The sequence below is a fragment of the Neofelis nebulosa genome, chromosome 13, assembly GCF_028018385.1.
Source record: "Neofelis nebulosa isolate mNeoNeb1 chromosome 13, mNeoNeb1.pri, whole genome shotgun sequence".
NCBI classification, from domain to species: domain Eukaryota; kingdom Metazoa; phylum Chordata; class Mammalia; order Carnivora; family Felidae; genus Neofelis; species Neofelis nebulosa.
In genome coordinates, this window is record NC_080794.1 from 90,247,405 (window position 1) to 90,265,305 (window position 17,901).

General features: G+C 45.3%; 1 long non-coding RNA gene across 1 annotated transcript in view; it reads left to right on the plus strand.

Annotated features, from left to right (window-relative positions):
• LOC131493586 (uncharacterized) overlaps window positions 1-17,623 on the plus strand; it is a 65,979-nt gene extending 48,356 nt beyond the window's left edge. Inside the window, exons 2-3 of the long non-coding RNA XR_009252766.1 lie at window positions 7,306-7,478; window positions 16,960-17,623. This is a non-coding gene — a long non-coding RNA (uncharacterized LOC131493586). The remainder of the gene's footprint in view (window positions 1-7,305; window positions 7,479-16,959) is intronic.
• The last annotated feature ends 278 nt before the right edge of the window (window positions 17,624-17,901 follow it).

Here is a 17,901-nt window from a genome sequence, read left to right on the forward strand (position 1 = left end):
CTAATGTTTTATGAAGGGTTTTTTGTGTGTGTGGTTACGTGGGCTTCTGTTTCGTGGCACCCCTCGCAGCGTCTCTGGCTCTGTTGTCCAAGTGAAAATGGATCTCATCAAACCAACTGGCTAGTGTCTCCACTTCCTCCTGTGTTCTGAAACAATTTCCGAAGAATTGGAGTTATTTCTTCTGTAATGTTTCATAGAAGTTGACATTGATGCATTCTTGGTGTGGCGTTTTCTTTGAGGGAAGGTTTTGAATTTTCTTGGTAGATGCAGGTAGAAATTCTGATGTTCTGTGTCTTTTTCTATCACTGTTGGTCATTTTTGTCTGCTCTGGTGAGGGTTTTGGTCAGAGGTCATGGATATCTTTCAATCTAAGGTGTCCAGTTTATTGAAATAACATTATTTTTATGATTCCCTTATCATTTTAGTATCTGTAGAGCCCGTAATAGTCCCCTCTGTTATTCCTGATTTCTGTAACTTGCGTTCTCTGTTTTATTTGTGCAGATTTTTCAATTTTATAGATCTTTTGAAAGAAGCTTTCCTCTGTTTTTGTTTTTGTTTTTGATCCTATGATTTTCACTCTTCATTATTATTTTTTTTTCTACCTATTCTTCAGACTCGTTAATGTCTATTTATCTGTAGACAAGGTAACCGGTTTTTCTTCTCTATCATCTCCAATCCACTATTGAGTCCTTAGAATGGATTTTAAAATCCATTGCTCTACTCTTTAGTGATGAATTTCCCTTTCTACAGCTCTGTTTCTCACTTGCAATTTCCTGTCTCCTGTTAGCAAGACCACTTTTCTTTCATCCTTTAATTCTCTTTGTAAGAGCTGCTCTGAAGCTCTTGCTTGCTAAAGCCAACATCAAGGCCGTCCGTGGTCACTTTCCAGTGGCTGCCTTTCTTCCTGTGGAGAGATTCCACTTTTCTGTTTATTTGCATATGTCTACTGATTTGGGTTTTAAAACTAGACATTGTGGAGAGTACGGTATAGTGATTCCGGAGTCTACTGCATTCTGAGTGTTTATTTTTCTTGTTCTCACATGGTCAGTTGCTGGGCCTCTGATGACGAAGTTTGCTTTTTGTGTTTTATACAGCTACTGAAATCTCTACTCTGTTTTTATGAATTCCCAGTGTGGATATACAGCCTACCTTTGTACATCACACTTGCTTGTATTTATATTTCATTGTCATTTTTAAAACTGATTTTTCCCAGCTCTTAATGCATTTGGACAATTAACCTGTGCCCAGATAATTTAGCAGTCCACCGAAGACTTAGCCTGAGATTTACTTCAGGCCTGGGGGCTCAGCTTTTCCAAGGTTTCCTTGCTCCCAGGGGTCCTGCTAGTTTCCAGCAGCTCTACCACTTGAGGCTCTGTCTTCTGAAATGTCAAGCCCGGTAGACGTTAGCTTTTTGCCCTTTGAACCGCGTGTTTGGGGAATGCACTCAGTTAGCAAAGCAGCAAACACATAAGCTCACCTTGCAGCTGAATTTCAGGAATAATCCCTCCCCATCTCTGCGGCTTTTCCGTTGAGTCCTTTGTGGTGTCCCCGGCTGTGCAGAGTTGGCCTGCACCTCGAGGTGGCTGGGCTGCCGCTGCTGTGACCACAGCAGTGTTGTTGGAAAGCCCCTTGGGCTCCAAATGCCACAAATTCATATTCTCACATTTTTTTAGTTGTCTTTTTTTTTTTTTTTTAAATAACATGAACCCTTCCCTGGCCTTTGTCCTTTCCTTTCTGCTTTCTAAATGTCTTTAAGTAGCTGTTTTTAGCATTTCATCTAGATTATCATTTTATGCGGGGGAGAGTTTGCAAGAACACTCACTATGCTTCAGCTCTTGCCTCCCCCTGTGATTAGGAGAGTAGTTCCCCTTAAATACTTTTTTGTTTTTCTTTTTCTGTGTTAGTACATTGGCTACCCTTCTGGAAGAATTTAAGCAATTGTGGGAAGAGTGAGTGTATTGGCTTTTCCTTATTTTTACTAGAACACTTTTAATCTTTCATTGTTAATTAGAATTCTACAGGTCGTAGAAGTATCTGAATACGGCTGGTTTTCAATTTTTTTTCTTTTAGTAAATCAGAAATGGGCATCTTATATCCAATGCATTGTGAGCATTGGTTTTTATTTTTATATGGACATTGTGTGGCTTACTGTTTTTGTTAATAGATTAAAAACACTTGAAAACGAATCTACTTTGTTAACTTGGTTTTTGTATTGTTGTTAATAGTTCACACTTCTTTGATTGCTCTTGAGATTGAATATTTTCCATATGTTTATGGGCTATACAGAATTTCCCTTTGGTGAGTTGATTTTGCACAATAGCCTTTTTCTGTAGATTTGCTATAACTTTTATGCGTTAGGGTTATAAACCTTTGCTGTAGGTGCCATCAATAGCTTCCCCAGGCCTTGTTTATTTCTAATTTTGTTTATGGTGCTTGCTGATCTAGAGTTCTATATTTTTTTCATTTTTTTAAATGTTTATTTGTTTATTTTGACAGAGACAGAGAGAGAGAGAGAGAGAGAGAAGCAGAGGAGGGACAGAGAGAGAGAGAGACAGAGAGAGAGAGACAGAGAGAAAGAGAATCCCAAGCAGGCTCCACACCATCAATGGAGAGCCCGATGACGGGCTTGAACGCACAAACAATGAGTTCATGAACTGAGTTGACCTGAGCTGAAATCAAGTGTTGGACTCTTAACCGACTGAGTTACCAGGAGCCCCCGAGTTCTATATTTTTATATAGTGAAATATATTCTTTCTCTCTTTCATCTGGTATTACATTTAAAGTCATCTTTCTTCTACATACTAAAGTCATCTGCATTTTCTTTGAATGCAGCTCTGGCTTACTTTACATTTAAATTTCAGTTCACCAAAGATGTATTTTGATGTAGGTTGGAAAACAGAGACCTAAATATTATTCCCATACGGTTCCCTACTTTCTTCACATCATTTATTAAATGTCATCTTTTTCTAATTTCTTTGAAATCCCACTGTTCAATTTTAAGTAGCTCTATGTACTCGGACTTGCTTCTTAACTTTGTTTTTATTCTGGCGCTCTGCCTTTGCGTGTGTGGGCGTGACATTGATGTTATTCTAATGAATATTGCTAAAATGTGTGCTTTATATTTTATAGGGCAAGCGTCCTTATTACTCTGCTATCTTATTTTATTTTTAATTTTTTTCTCTAATATTTTTGTACATGTTCTTTGACAAAATAGCTTTAGAAACAACCATCTACTTGTGATTTCTATTAGAATTACATTACACCTGTCGAGTAAACTGAGGGAAATATGACATCCTCATAAATACTGGAAGGTCTCATCTGGAAACATGATGCAACTTCATTTGTGCAAGTTTTGTGACGTCCACACTCTGTACATTTTCTTTGCGCAGGTCTCGCACGTTTTAGGCTATTTTTTTCCTAGAAATATTGTAGTTTTGTTGCTATCATAAATGGGATCTTTTGCATTTTTACATTGTACTTGATGGTTACTGACTCTGATAAAGTGATCAGTTTTGGGTCTACTAACATGAACAAACATTAAAACACTTTGTCCTGATACATTGTGATTTGATTCTCTAAGTCAGATCAGGTATAAAAAATTATAACAAAAATTCTTTATATTTTGCTGTATCATATTTTATTTTTTATTAAAATGTTTAAGCTTATTTATTTATTTTGAGAGGGGAGAGAGAGAGAGAGAGAGAGAGAGAGCATGAGCAGGGGAGGGGCACAGAGAGGGAGAGAGAGAATCCCAACAAGGCTGTGTGCTGTCAGTGCAGAGCCTGACACAGGGCTCAAACTCATCAACCGTGAGATCACGACCTGAGCTGAAATCAAGTGTCAGACGCTTAACTGACTGAGCCATCCAGGTGCCCCATATTTTAAAAAGTTGCACTGACTTCAAAAGTAATAGTTATGAGAATTTTTGCTTTAATAGGAAGGGCTAATAATTCGAGATAAATCTTTTTTATCTTATTTATTTTTTATTATTTTATTTTCTAAAGTTTATTATGTTGAGAGAGAGAGACAGAGAGAGAGAGGGATGGGGGGAGGGCAGGAAGAGAGAGAAAGAGAATCCCGGGTGGGCTCCATGCTCAGCCCAGAGCCCAGCGTGGGGCTCGATCTCATGAACCATGATGTCATTACCTGGGCCAAAACCAAGAGCCGAAACCAAGAGCTGAAACTAAGGGTTGGGGCGGGTGGTCAACTGACTGAGTCACCCAGATGCTCCTTTATCTTATTTTAAAATATTTTTAGAAATATTCTTCTGTCCTTATTTTATAAGTAATTCATAAAAGTCAGGAATTAATGCGGAATTTGGCCAAATGGCCTTTGGAACATTTATTACAATAATCATGTAGTTTATTTCTCTTGGACCTACTCTGGCAAATTAATAAATGCACTTTTTCTAGAATTCAACATTCTAGAAATGTTGTTTTTGGTTGTTCCAAGTTTCTGGGCACTGAAATAATTTCAATAGCATAAGAATGATCTCTTCTGAAATAACCTACTCATACGAATGCCTGGACCCGGTGTATTTTATGAAGTTAGTTCTTGGGCAGCTTTAAATATTTCATCTTTTAAATTAATTTCTAACTAAAAGCTAGATACGGATATACTTTTGTTATATGAATTTTTACAAACACAGGTAAAGCAGAAGCCTCTGGTAATAATTCCTGCAGTGCTTTTCCTGCTCCCATCACCTGGGTGTGGATTCCTCTGTATTTTCTCCCGTGTGTTTCAAAGCGTATGTAAGCCCTCGTGAAAATACGTCATCTTCCTCTCTGCTTTATTTTCAGAGAAATTCAATAATTCCGAATGTGTAACTTGGCTGTTTCTTTTCATGATAAATCCTATAGAAATCTTTTCGTGTGGATATATGCAGCAGGTCCATTTAAATCTGTATTTTACTATTGGATACCATATGATGGAAATCACCTTAGTCTAGCTGCCTTTAGTGCTGTTTCTTTCACAGTTATTGTGTGTTTATATTTTCCAGTATTTCCTTAAATGAGTTTGGAAGCATTTGCTTTTTAAGATATGTTTAATTTCACCAAGATTTCCTTTTGTCTCTCCCTACACTTAGTAAATCGCGCATTCATTCATTCAACAGATACTGATTGAACCCTAGCTGTGTGCCAAGGCACTTTTCCAGAGGCTCAGGGTGTAATTTCTGGATGGGACAGACCAAGACTCCTGACCTCATGCTGCTACTGATGATGCAGATTTTAAAGATATAGGTTCGAACGTACTAGCATTATGAGCATCAAAATATTAATTCCAAATTTTATAGGGTATTTTGTAGGTATTAGCCACCTTTGTGAAATTTACTTCCTGTTTGGGATTATCTCTGCTTTCATTCCCTTTTTCCCTGTTTGATTAGAACATGTATGTTTTTTAAATTTGTTTAACTTTCTTTATTATCAGTTTTTGTCATGATAATGAGAAGCCCACAGACAAAATTTATGAGTTTCACTACTTTAAAGGGATTTCTTTCTTCATCTGTAGTTTTTCAATTTTATTTTATTATTATTATTTTTTAATTTTTTTTAATCTTTATTTTTGAGAGAGAGAGACAGAGCACAAGCAGGGGCAGGGCGGAGAGAGAGGGGGACACAGAATCTGAAGCAGGCTCCAGGCTCAGAGCTGTCAGCATGGAGCCCGATGTGGGGCTCGAACCCACAAATCGTGAGTTCTTGACCTGAGCCAAAGTCAGATGCCTAACCGACTAAGCCACTCAGGCGCCCCTCTTCATTTGTATTTTTAACTGTATTGATTTTTCTTTTCTTTTGAATTTTACTGTTTTTTCCCCTCTAAATTTTCAGATTAGATGCTTGGTTTATTTACTGTTTCTTTGTTGTTTAAAAACAAAAGTGTTTCAGGCTTTGTATGTTCCTGCGAAGAAGGCGTGGCGTTGACCATGTTCGTTTTTGATGGTCAGTGGCAAATACATACACACTTTCCAGTGGGGCACACGCTCGCCTGCTCTGTTATACTCATGACAGTCCAAGAATTTGTGGAAACCACGGTGGGCTTTCTCCATATTCTTCCATCAACGAAGAAGCATGTGGCTGAGGACAGGCAGCAAGGACATGCCCCTAGAAGGCGGCCATCACGGCAGGTGGTGTAGGGGGAACCGCGTGGCTTGAGTAAACAAGGGCAGGAGAAGAGAGAAGAGACATACTGCCCCCACGAAAAAGAGGGAAGTCTGAAGCCACCCCACTCTTACTCCTTTCCAGTCAAACTGTGTATCTCGTTAGAAGATTTACGGTAGCTTTATGGTGAGTCTTACACTTCAGAAATTTTATATGTTACATGCAGATATACATCTCTTCACAAGTTTTCCATGGTGATTGTTGGTGTTTTCTGAGATTCGTAAAAGCTATTATTTCTTCACACAATGTACTGAGGACTCCATTACTTCTTCTGTCCTTGGAACGTGTCCTCCGCAGGCACCTCGGCAATTTGATGGTGAAGACAGACCCGCAGGTGGTGAGCTCACCGGGCACGGAGACAGCAGTGCGGCTGTACTTGAACTCCAGGGACTGTGGCCCCAGAGCCTGCACTTCTCAGTACTTAGGTTTTAGAGCACAGAAGCATTTTCTTGTAGTTTATATTTTACTTCTATTGCTCTCTTTCCCCCTTTTCTCAGCAGTCGAGGGAGAAATTCTCCAGCGGGTCATCTAATTCGCGGAGGAGGTTTTCTCCTGTTCCATTCTGTTCTCTCCTCCCATTGTCCCGTTAAAAATTCCGCCATCTTGGTTTTTGACCGAAAGCAGTACTTCCGACTGCAGAGTGCGCCGTCATCTGAAACTTCCTTTAAAAAATTAAAGTAGGGAAATAAAACATTCTCTTTTGGATGGATGTTGCAGTGAGTTCTGCACATGGGAGAACATTGCTGACTACACGGATTACTGCTTGATTCTCTTTGCTCACCCAGCTGCGTGGGGCTGTGGTTCATGCTTAGCGCTATTGGATGGGAGTCAGGTTCCTGCGCAGATTTTGTGGGATTCTGATTCACATCTTTCGGAATGAGGGAAAGGCTGGCTTGGCTCTCATTTTGTTTTGCTAAATCAGAAGGTCAGTTGTTGAGGGTGGCGGCGCCACCGCGGGCAGGCAGGGAGCCCGGTCGGGGTTCTGCTGCTTTCTGCTGCTTTGTGGCTTCTCCATACTGGCTCAGCCACCAGCTCCCCTGGATCACGGGAATGACCTTTCCCGTAGGACCTGCCCAGGGTACCTGTTCTCACAGCTCCCATCTCACTACTGAGGAAGGATCTGCACTAAAGTGGGTTATTTTTTCCCCAGGTACTATGTGCCAATACTCAGAAAAACGCAATTTCTGTGTCTGTAACCGTCCCCAAGGTTGGCCCCGTTCTGGCTGGTTTGTGCGTCAGGATTTGCAATGGGCCCGAAGATGCGGGGGCCTGCCGCCTCTCCTCACCAACCTCCAGGAAGTCTTGTCCCAGGAGACCGTCCAGGTAAATGCGTCTTCTACCGTCTGTTTCTTGCTGGTCTTGTCCCCGACCGCCTATTCTCCTGGCCTCTTTTCCCAGAAGGCGTCTGGTGGTTAAGGGTCTGAATGCAGCCTGCCACCAGCACCCCACAGTGCCGGGTGTGACACGGCTGATCAGTGCTGGTCGTGGGCCAGGGTGGGCTGGAGGGGCAGGTGGGCCTTGCCTCTGAGCTCCCTCGAATCTTCTGTCAGCTGGGCGCCTACAAGACCATGGGCTTCCTTCCCACGGCATCACACTGTGGACTCAGCTTGGCCACGTTGTCCATGTAAACCTGTGCGAACCCCAACATGGGTCCTGCTGGTGTGCACTGGGTCTTTCGAACTGAAGTCTGAGCAGAGGGGCCGGGCTCCGAGGACCAGCGTGCACGGTCCCCTCTGCGAGGCCCTTCATGCGGCTATCTCAGCTCATCCCTTTTAGCCCTCACACATCCCCAGCAAGGCCAGGGACCGAAATCTCCACCACAGAGGCAAGGAGACTCAAGGTTCAGGAAAGTGAAAGATATTCTCCATCACCAGGTGGCCACGGAGCCGGTTTCCCACTGGGCGTTGCATCTGGGCACTGGGCGTTCCCCGCCCCATGCTCGGCCGTGCACTCTTGGACCGACTTTGTGGACACTGCGATTTGGTGTGGGGGGCATTTCTATTTCAAGCCATGTTCCTCTATAACTGCACCTTTCTTTCCAAGCACTGTCTTCTACTGACACACAGAGAAGACTGGAAAATCACAGCCTCAAGAATCTACTACGCAACCCTCAGAGTCCTGCAAGGAGTATCTACAACCAGACTTTGGTCCGCGTTCTCCCCTAGTGAGCTCCGCGAGGAGCCAAGGGACTCACCACATGTGTGGTTTCAGCCCCAGACCTCTGACGCGTCCGGGTCCCTGTCCCTTGCACACGGCCTGCCTTGCGGGCATCAGCTCCCCCCTCCGTGAGTCGGGGGACCCCAGGGGTTTCTGTCAAGTTTCTCAGAGTCTGTTTATAACCCTGGGTTATAACCACAAGAGACGCCTTCAGGGAAGTGGCCGTCAGCTGGGCCATCTGTGTGCACACCTGGGCCCTGAAACCACGTGTCCCTGTCACCGCCTGGCCCTACTCCCAGGTTCTGGCACATTCTGGCTGGGAGGGCTCTGCAGAGCCATCAGAGGCTCTGGTCAGAAGCCATGTGCCTGAGGACACTTTGTTCCTGTGATCACACCGGACCTCCCTGGGCTGACCTTGGCCTCCTCTTATCACTGGGGTCTGCTGAGCTCCCTGGGGGCTCTGCTCACGCGATGCCTTGAGCGTTGGAGTCGCTCTTGGCTCTGGTGCTCTGGCTTCTCCTCGCTGTGGCCATGCGGCCACTCCCATGCTGCGGGTGAACTCTGCGCACACGTGGTCTGTTCAGGCTACGTAACAGGACCCCTGGGCTGGCGGGCTTTGAAAGGTGGCAGAATGTGCCCCCTCCCCCAAAGTAGGCCACTTTGGCATAATGCTCATTTTGAGCTGAAGATGCTTGAAAAACAGCAGAGCAAGAAGGACACTGACCCTCACTTTTCTTCCTAAAAGTAGGAGAGAAAACTCTCATGTGAAAGATCCCCTCCCTGCACCTGGAGGGAGGAAACACTCTTCTCACCAGAGACGCAGGGCGTCGGGGCCAAGAGAAGCCGGCACACGCAGACCCTGATGAAATAGCTCTTACCTTCCCGTCCCCTCCCGTTGTTCCTGCTCTCCTTCGTCCATACGCACTCGGGCCTGTTTGCTCTCTGGGTGTTCATTTCCCTGAGGCCCATGTCCCTGCTTTCCCCTGTGACCTGGGGCCTGGCCGGTGACCTAGGGGGACGGAGGCAGAGTTTCGCCTTCCCTACGGCTTGAACAACACGGGTGTACTTCTCACAGCCTGGAGGCAGGGAGTCCAGCCTCACGGTGTTGGCGGGTGGGTTTTGTGCTGAGCCTCTTGGGTCCCAGGCAGCGGCCTTCTCGCCGCGTGCTCCCATGGCCTGTCTTCGGGGAAGCAGGGACTCAGGGCCAGCCCTCTGCCATCTTGTCCTGCAAGGACACTGATCCTGTCATGCCAGGGCTCTACCCTCATGACCCATTCAACTTCCGTTACATCCACATGCACCTTGTCTCCAGTAAGCCCTACTGTGGGTGGGGTGCCGGGGAGAGACAGCGTTCGGTCCACAGCACAGGTGATGCACAGATCTCATTTCTGTGTCTGTCTGTAGGTTTTCTCCTGCCCCAGACCCCTGTCCACCCGCCCAGGGGCCTCCCATTTGGGTGTCCCGCAGGCTTGTTGAGCACACCATGTGCCAGCCTAGGCTTGCTCTCTCCTGATGCCCTGGACAGCCTCTTTCTTCTGCATCCGTGGAGCCTCGGGTCTCCCTCTGCCCAGCTGCCTGCACCAGAAGCCGCAGCCTCCCTCTGATGACTTCCCATGGCCTTCATGGTAATGTTCTGCTTCCTGGAGGTGGAAGCCTGGTCTGCCCGTCGCTGATGTGTTCAGCTTCTCAGTCTTTCCCACGGCCTCCCCCTCAGTGCTACACTCTGGCTGACAGACCCCTTTGCAGGTTCCCAAACAGACCATTTTGCCTCTAGAATTTAGCATACGATTTTCCCCTCTGGAATAACCCATGGAAGACGAGTAGGGATTGGAGACTACAGGGGAAAATCCAGAAGGTGAACCTAGCTAGGATGTAGGAGGAGTTTCTGAGCTCCATACATACATCGGGGCCCCAAGTTTCCAAAACAGAAAGGGGCTTGACGCATATCACAGCCTCGTTTCAGCCACGTGGCCCTGTCGATCCGCCGAGGCTTGGTCCCCGGGCCCACCCCCAGCTTCCCTCCTGCTCCTCCATCACCCCAGTGACTGGTTCTCATCCTCCCCTGTTAGGCTCAGATATCACTTCTGTTCACGCACGACCTGTGCTCAGCTGTCGTGCACAGCTCTGCACAGAATGGCCCCTGCCTGTGTTCCCAGTGCCTGTGGAAGCTAGGTGGTCCCTAGCGTGGTCAGTAAGTGATGGTTAGAGCACTGACGCTCCACTGAACGTGGACATGGTGTTCTTGTGACCTGAAGGCAAGTTACGTTGTCACAAGATCACCATCCGGGTGCACAGGTGCAAACTCCACCAGCAAATTCTAGTAAATAAGCAAGAAAACAAGTGACAACCATGTACACATTTTCTGAAATAGGAGAACAATTCTCCAGTCATTTTAGCAGCCTGGGAGAGCCCTGAAATCAAAAGCATGCAAGGGCATGAAAATAAACCTGTAGAGCAATATCCTTGCAAATCTAGACACAGATGTTCATCACAAAAGATTAGCAAAGCCAATCCAGCATCACACACACACGCACACTATACGTACCACATGTTCACATGCACACAATACAGACTACGTTCCTATGTATGTCATGCCTACACATGTGTGCTTATGTATACGTACATCGTGGTCAAGTACAGTGTATCCCAAAGAGCAATGAAAATTGTATATGTAAATTAACATTATTCACCATATTAACAGAAAAAAAGGAGAAACACTAATGTAGTCATTTCAATAGATGAAAAAATAGCATTTGACAAAAGTCAACACCTGTCAATGATAAAAGTTCTCTGCAAACTCAGAGAGAAACTTCCTCAAGGTGATAAAGGACATCTTTGAAAAACTCTATAGCCAATATCACACTTAATGCTGAGAAATTCAGTGCTGTATCCTAAGAGCAGGAATGAGGGAAGGATGTCTGCTGTAAGCATCTCTATTCTCCACTGGCTGGTCGGGTCCTACCCAGGGCACTGTGGCCAGAAACGTAGGTAAAGAAGTAATAAAGCTGCTCAGTGAACGGACAGACAGACAGACAAAGGAATAGAAAACAGCGGTGTGAAAAGAATTGCTAAGCTAGCAATACTGTTTTCCAAGGATGAAGGTCAGTAGATTCCAGGCAAACACACTCGACCGAAGGCATGCGCACACAAAGCAATACTAAAGGTGTTCATTGGCTGCAGGAAAAAATGATCCCCACGTAAGAGAGACAAGCAAGAATGAAGAACAAAGAAGCAGTAAGTATGTGGAAGAATCTAGTGAATATGGTCCCTACAGGGGAACGGGAAGGCAATGATGCATGTGGACCATCTTAACAGCCGGTTAACAGGACAAATTGTCTTTGTCAGGCCCCGGCAGGAGGGTGAGCTCATTCCCCACCTTCCTCTGCTCTGTCAGTATCTCAAGGAAGCTGAGACCGGGCAAAGCTTTCATTTTTATTTGTTTGTTTGTTTTTTAACTTTTATTTAAATCAAGTTACTTAGCACATAGTGTAATGATGGTTTTGGAGTAGAATTTTGTGATTCATCACTTACATACAACATCCAGTGCTCATCCCAACAAGTGTCCTCCTTAAGGCCCATCACCCATTTAGCCCATCCCCCTACCCACCTCCGCTCCAGCAACCCTTTGTTTGTTCTCTGTGTTTAAGAGTCTCTTGGGGTGCCTGGGTGGCTCAGTCAGTTAAGCATCCAACTTTGGCTCAGGTCATGATCTCGTGGTTCACAAGTTCGAGCCCCGTGTCGGACTCTGGGCTGACGGCTCAGAGCCTGGATCCTGCTTCAAATTCTGTGTCTCCCTCTCTCTCTGCTCCTCCTCTGGTCACGTGTTCTCTCTCTCTCTCTCTCTCTCTCTCTCTCTCTCTCTCTCTCTCAAAAATAATAAAACACTAAAAAAATAGAAGAGTCTCTTATGGTTTGCCTCCCTCTCTGTTTTCATCTTACTTTTCCTTCCCTTCCCCTGTGTTCATGTTTTGTTTCTTAAATTCCACTTAGTCATGAAACCATATATTTGTCTTTTCTGACTGACTTATTTACTTAGCATAATACAGTCTAGTTCTATCCATTCTTTTCGATCTCTGAGTAATACTCCATTGTATATATAAACCACATCTTCTTTGTCCATTCATCAGTTGATGGACATTTGGGCTCTTTCCATACTTTGGCTATTGTTGAAAGCACTGCTATAAACATTGGGGCGCATGTGCCCCTTTAAATCAGCACTCCTGTATTTTTGGATAAATACCTAGTAGTGTGATTGCTGGGTCATAGGATAGGCTCTGTTTTAATTTTTTGAGGAACCTCCATACTGTTCTCCAGAGTGGCTGCACCACTTTGCATTCCCACCAGCAGTGCAAAAGGGTTCCTCTTTCTCTGCATCCTCGCCAACATGTTGTTTCGGAGTTAATTATAGTCATTCTGACAGGTGTGAGGTAGTATCTCATTGTGGTTTTGATTTGTATTTCCCTGATGATGAATGACGTTGAGCATCTTTTCATGTGTCTGTTGGCCATCTCGATGTCTTCTTTGGCAAAGTATCTATTCATGTATTTTTCCCGTTTCTTCCCTGGATTATTTGTTTTCTGGGTATTGGATTTGATAAGTTCTTTATAGATTTTGGACACTAACCCTTTATTTGATATGTCATTTGCAAATGTTTTCTCCCATTTCATTGGTTGTCTTTTAGTTTTGTGGATCATTGCCTTTGCTGTGCAAAAGCTTTTTATCTTGATGAGGTCCCAATAGTTCATTTGTGCTTTTGTTTCCCTGCCTTCGGAGATGTGTCAAGTAAGAAGTTGCTGCAGCTGAGGTCAAAGAGGTTGTTTCTAGTTTTCTTCTCTAGGATTTTAATGGTTTCCTGCCTTACACTTAGGTCTTTCATCCGTTTTGAGTTTATTTTTGTGTATGGGGTAAAGTGGTCCAATTTCATTCTTCTGCATGTTGCTGTCCAGTTTTCCCAACCCCATTTGCTGAAGAGACTGTCTTTTTTCCATTGGATATTCTCTTCTGCTTTGTCAAAGATTAGTTGACAATGAGGGACGAGATAGAAACCCTGCTTTCCCAGATATCAAGACCACAGTAATCAGGTCCAGGTTATATTTACACAAGGATGGGCATACAACAAATGGTACAGAATAGGAACCAGAAATAAAGATAAGCTTTGTCCTCACTTGATTGACAACAAAGCTGTCCTGCAGAGTTGGCTTTCGCTATAAAATAAGGCAAGAATGCTGTTTACAAAAAATGTTTGCTGTTATGCTCCTACTAATTAAAACCACAATGGGATACTGATAGCCAATGGCTAAAACGTAAAACTAGAAATACTTAGTGTTGACAAGGAGATGACGCAGCGGGGCTGCTAATACACTCGCGGATATGAACGTCAATGGGAACAATGCCGCAGAAAACCATTCAGCGGCTGTGAGTGAGATGAACGCCCACAGGCTCTAGTGGGTGCACCCTTAGGTAAATACCCAAAGGCAGCTCATGCCCTAATGCGCTTGCAAATATATTTAAGACTGCTCAGCCCTTCGGTCATTTGCAATAACCAAAAGTTGGAAGACAGCACAGCTCTACCCGTCAGTGTGACCGAGTCTCACCAGTGTGGTGTGTTGTGTGCAAGAAGCTGGACCTGGAAGCTTCCTTAGGGGATGGCTTCATTTATATGAAGAAGAAAATAATGTGAGCCTAAGCTTAGTATTGACCAGTGAATAACTATGCGGTGCTGATATAGGAAAAGCTAGGAACTGGTTACCAAGCAAATCAGGTAGAGACTATTGATACAGGGGAAGGAAGGAGGGGCCGAGCCTGAAAGGGTGTTGAAGAGGTTTCTGGGATCTTGACAATGTTCTGTTTAATGACTTGGTGCTTACACATTGTTCGCTTTATCATAACTCATTATGTTCACACTGATATTTGTTGCACATCTAAGTAATTTTTTTTTTAATTTTTTTTTTCAACGTTTTTTATTTATTTTTGGGACAGAGAGAGACAGAGCATGAACGGGGGAGGGGCAGAGAGAGAGGGAGACACAGAACCGGAAACAGGCTCCAGGCTCCGAGCCATCAGCCCAGAGCCCGACGCGGGGCTCGAACCCACAGACCGCGAGATCGTGACCCGGCTGAAGTCGGACGCTTCACCGACTGTGCCACCCAGGCGCCCCTAAGTAATTTTTTTTAAAAAATGATGGTTGAAAATACAACACAGGCAAAATGAACGGCCAATCAGAACATTTCCCAAGGACCTCGCACGGAGACCTGCCGTTCAGGACCTCACTGGGAGGAGGCTAGCAGCCACACGGAATGGGCGAAATCAAACCCAGCGTCCTGGAAACAGAAACTCTGAGTGTGGACAGGAAGGTCCAAGGAAGGGACCGTTCTAAGTTCCTGGACGCGGGTCACGTTCCTTTGTTAAAGATTTTACTTAAGTCTTAGGCTGAAAAAGACCCAAGGAGTTCCTTTTCCAGCCTTTGAAAGACCATTCAAATGCAAGCCTATGGCTTTGGAAACCCTTTGAATTCTCTTTATCCTTATTTCTATCGGCCATCCTCTATTCTTCACCATCTCTTTGTCCCACTGTCTGCCTCTCCCTCCCCCTTGGACATTAGTCAAGGGAGGAATAATAGTCTGGAGGCAAAGTTGTTATTTAAGAACTGAATTATGCAAAAAACAAAACATGCAAACAAACCCTACTGGAGCATGATAATTGGAATGGAGCCCTTGGATCTGGAGTTCTCCAAGTGAGGTCAAGTGCATTTTCCCGGCAAACTTTTTCCTCCTTGAAAAGACCATTTAGAAAATCTTAGAGGGGCACACTACCATTCCCAGAACAAGTATAATTTTCATGGGTGATTTTGTTTCAAAGAGGAAACATTTTTCTAGCAGGGAACCGGACGCAGAGAGCGGTGGCAAGTTAGGTCTAACGACAAGCAATGTGAACAACATGTATAAATGTTTAATTGTGGCTCAGACATACCAGGTGCAAATTTCCTATTTCCTCAGGCAGTGCAAATACTGATCACTTATATGATTACTTTGAAAAAGGGTCAACTTTTGGTTTAAGAAAACATAGCTGAAATATTAAATATTTATGAAACAGAGTTATTGCAGCAGGAGGTTGAGACCCACGCAGTGGGGTTTGCTGCGGAGTCGCGGTCACCACCTCCTGGCTGCCAACCGCTCCCGTCATATTTCTCTTCTGGCTGTTGGTGGGGTCGGGAGCGGGACAAGGTCATTTATTCTCCAGGGACAAACAAAGCCAAGTGTGGATTTTTCCTGAATCAATTGAATTGCCACAAAAGAATTTCAGTGAAACATTTGAGCAATGGAGCAAATCGCTTCAATTGGCCTGTTTGTGTGAACTCGTGCTGTGGCCCATCCTTCCACCGGGAGGGAGAGGGTGGCAGTGTTCTCTGCCCTTCGTCTGCTCGTGGGCACCATCAGTCCAGGGGAGAAAAGCCGTCAGCGATGCACCCCAAACTACTTCTAGATGGCCACCTCTGCCCCCTTCCTGCAGACTGGGGACCTGAAGGGCCGCTGGGCAGTTGTGCCACATTAGCAAAGAGATTTCGTCTCTAGCTCATGATGATTTGGAAAGACGAGCCATTACCATTAATTTGAAATGTGCATAAAGGAGCGCCTGGGTGACTCAGTGGGTTAAACATCGGACTCTTGATTTCTGCTCAGGTCATGATCTCACAGTTTAGGAGATCGAGCCCCATGTCGGGCTTCATGCTGACAGCGTGGAGCCTGCTTGGGATTCTGTCTTTCCCTCCCTCCCTCTCTCTCTCTCTCTCTGCTCCTCCCCCAATCATGTGCATGTGTGCACACTCTCTCTCTCAAAATAGATACATAAACTTAAGAAAATAAAATGTGCATAAAGGCATTATATATATACACATACCTATATAGTTTTAGATCTATGTATGTTTATGTATTACATACATATTTACATCTATGTATGGACTGTATACACACATATAAACTTACATATAAACTTATATGCAATCTTATACATAATCTATATATTTATATGTTTGTGCATACATAATATACACACATATTTATATGCATCTATAATATCTGCATATTTATACGGCCCATATCACGTATACACACAGGCGTATGTGTGTATATACATTTGTAGCTAAAGGTGTGCGGGCACACAACTGCACACTCGCACTCACCGTGGTTTGGGACAGTAAGGGTGGATGGAGACAGCCCAGTGTTTGCTGTGAGTGTCCTGATTCTCACTGACACCGTGGGATCCGAGCCCGCGCTGGCCGTGCCCAGAACACACACTCTTTTCCATGGTGTTTGTGACGAGGACAATTTGGTGGTCACTGGGGACTTTGCAGAGCCTGCCAGCTCCGGTCTAGGCTCTGGACAGTGTCCGCGAGGCTCCTTTTTTCCTAAAGCAAGACCATGTCCTTGCTGCTGGCTGTGGCAGGGGGCCCTGTGGGTTAGTGACAAACCAGTGGTCGTGTGGGCCGCGATGACGCGTGGTGGCTCCTTGGGAAATTCCCCCCGTGCAGCCGCTGCACCGGCCTCTCCTGGGGGGGTGTAGTAACCCACTGGGTGACTGCGTAGTTCATCTTATGTTTATTTCCTGCCTGCTCCTTCCTCTCTCCGCCCCTTGTCTCCCGGCACATCAGCGGTGCTGGTCTGTGGCATGATTCCCACCCCCCTGACAAAGCGACTCCGCTCCCTGGCCGGACACGGCACCTTCTCTTCTGTGTGTGGATTGTTCCAGAGCTCTCACACAGCCCTGGCTTCCTGTAAGTCCCTGAGCAGCCTCTGGAGCTGTGCGCAGAGGTGTCCCCTCCGAGACGTCCCCATGGTGAGATGCACACTGGCGAGCCTCCTGGATCCAGACGTGTCCCTCTGAGGTGGCTCAAGACGTCATTCGTCACGCGGCTAATGGAGACCTGCTGGGCCTGGACTCTCTGTGGTGGTTTGGAGGGACCTGTGTTTTTCTGGGGAACTGTTTTGTGAGACTAAGTCTTCTTACCTCCTTCTGAAATATTGTTCTGGAGCTCCTGAGTTTCCCCATCCGGGACTGTGTGACCACCTGCCATGCTCGGTCTGGGATCCCTGCCCTTGGACACCTTGTCCTCACTGCTCTGTTCCCCTGAAGCCCAAGGTCCCCCGCTGTAGATGCACTTCCTATATCCAGGGCTCAGTGTTGTTGGCTCGCGGAGCCAATGGGGCTGTGGTCATGGGTTTGGTTATTTTTTTTATTTTTTAATTTTTGTTTAATGTTTATTTTTGAGAGGCAGAGAGAGACAGAGTGTGAGCAGGGGAGGGACAGAGAGAGAGAGAGAGAGAAAGACATAGAATCTGAAGAGGCTCTGGTCTCCGAGCTGTCAGCACAGAGCCCGACGTGGGGCTCGAACTCACAAGCTGTGAGATTATGACCGGAGCTGAGGTCGGATGCTTAACCGACGGAGCCACCCAGACGTCCCTCTTCTTTTTTTTTTTTTTTTTTAATTTTTAAACTTTTTTTGAAAATCTATTTTTGAGAGAGAAAGAGAACATGCAGGCAGGGGAGGGGCAGAGAGAGGAGGGCAGAGGATCCCAAGCAGGCTCTGCACTGA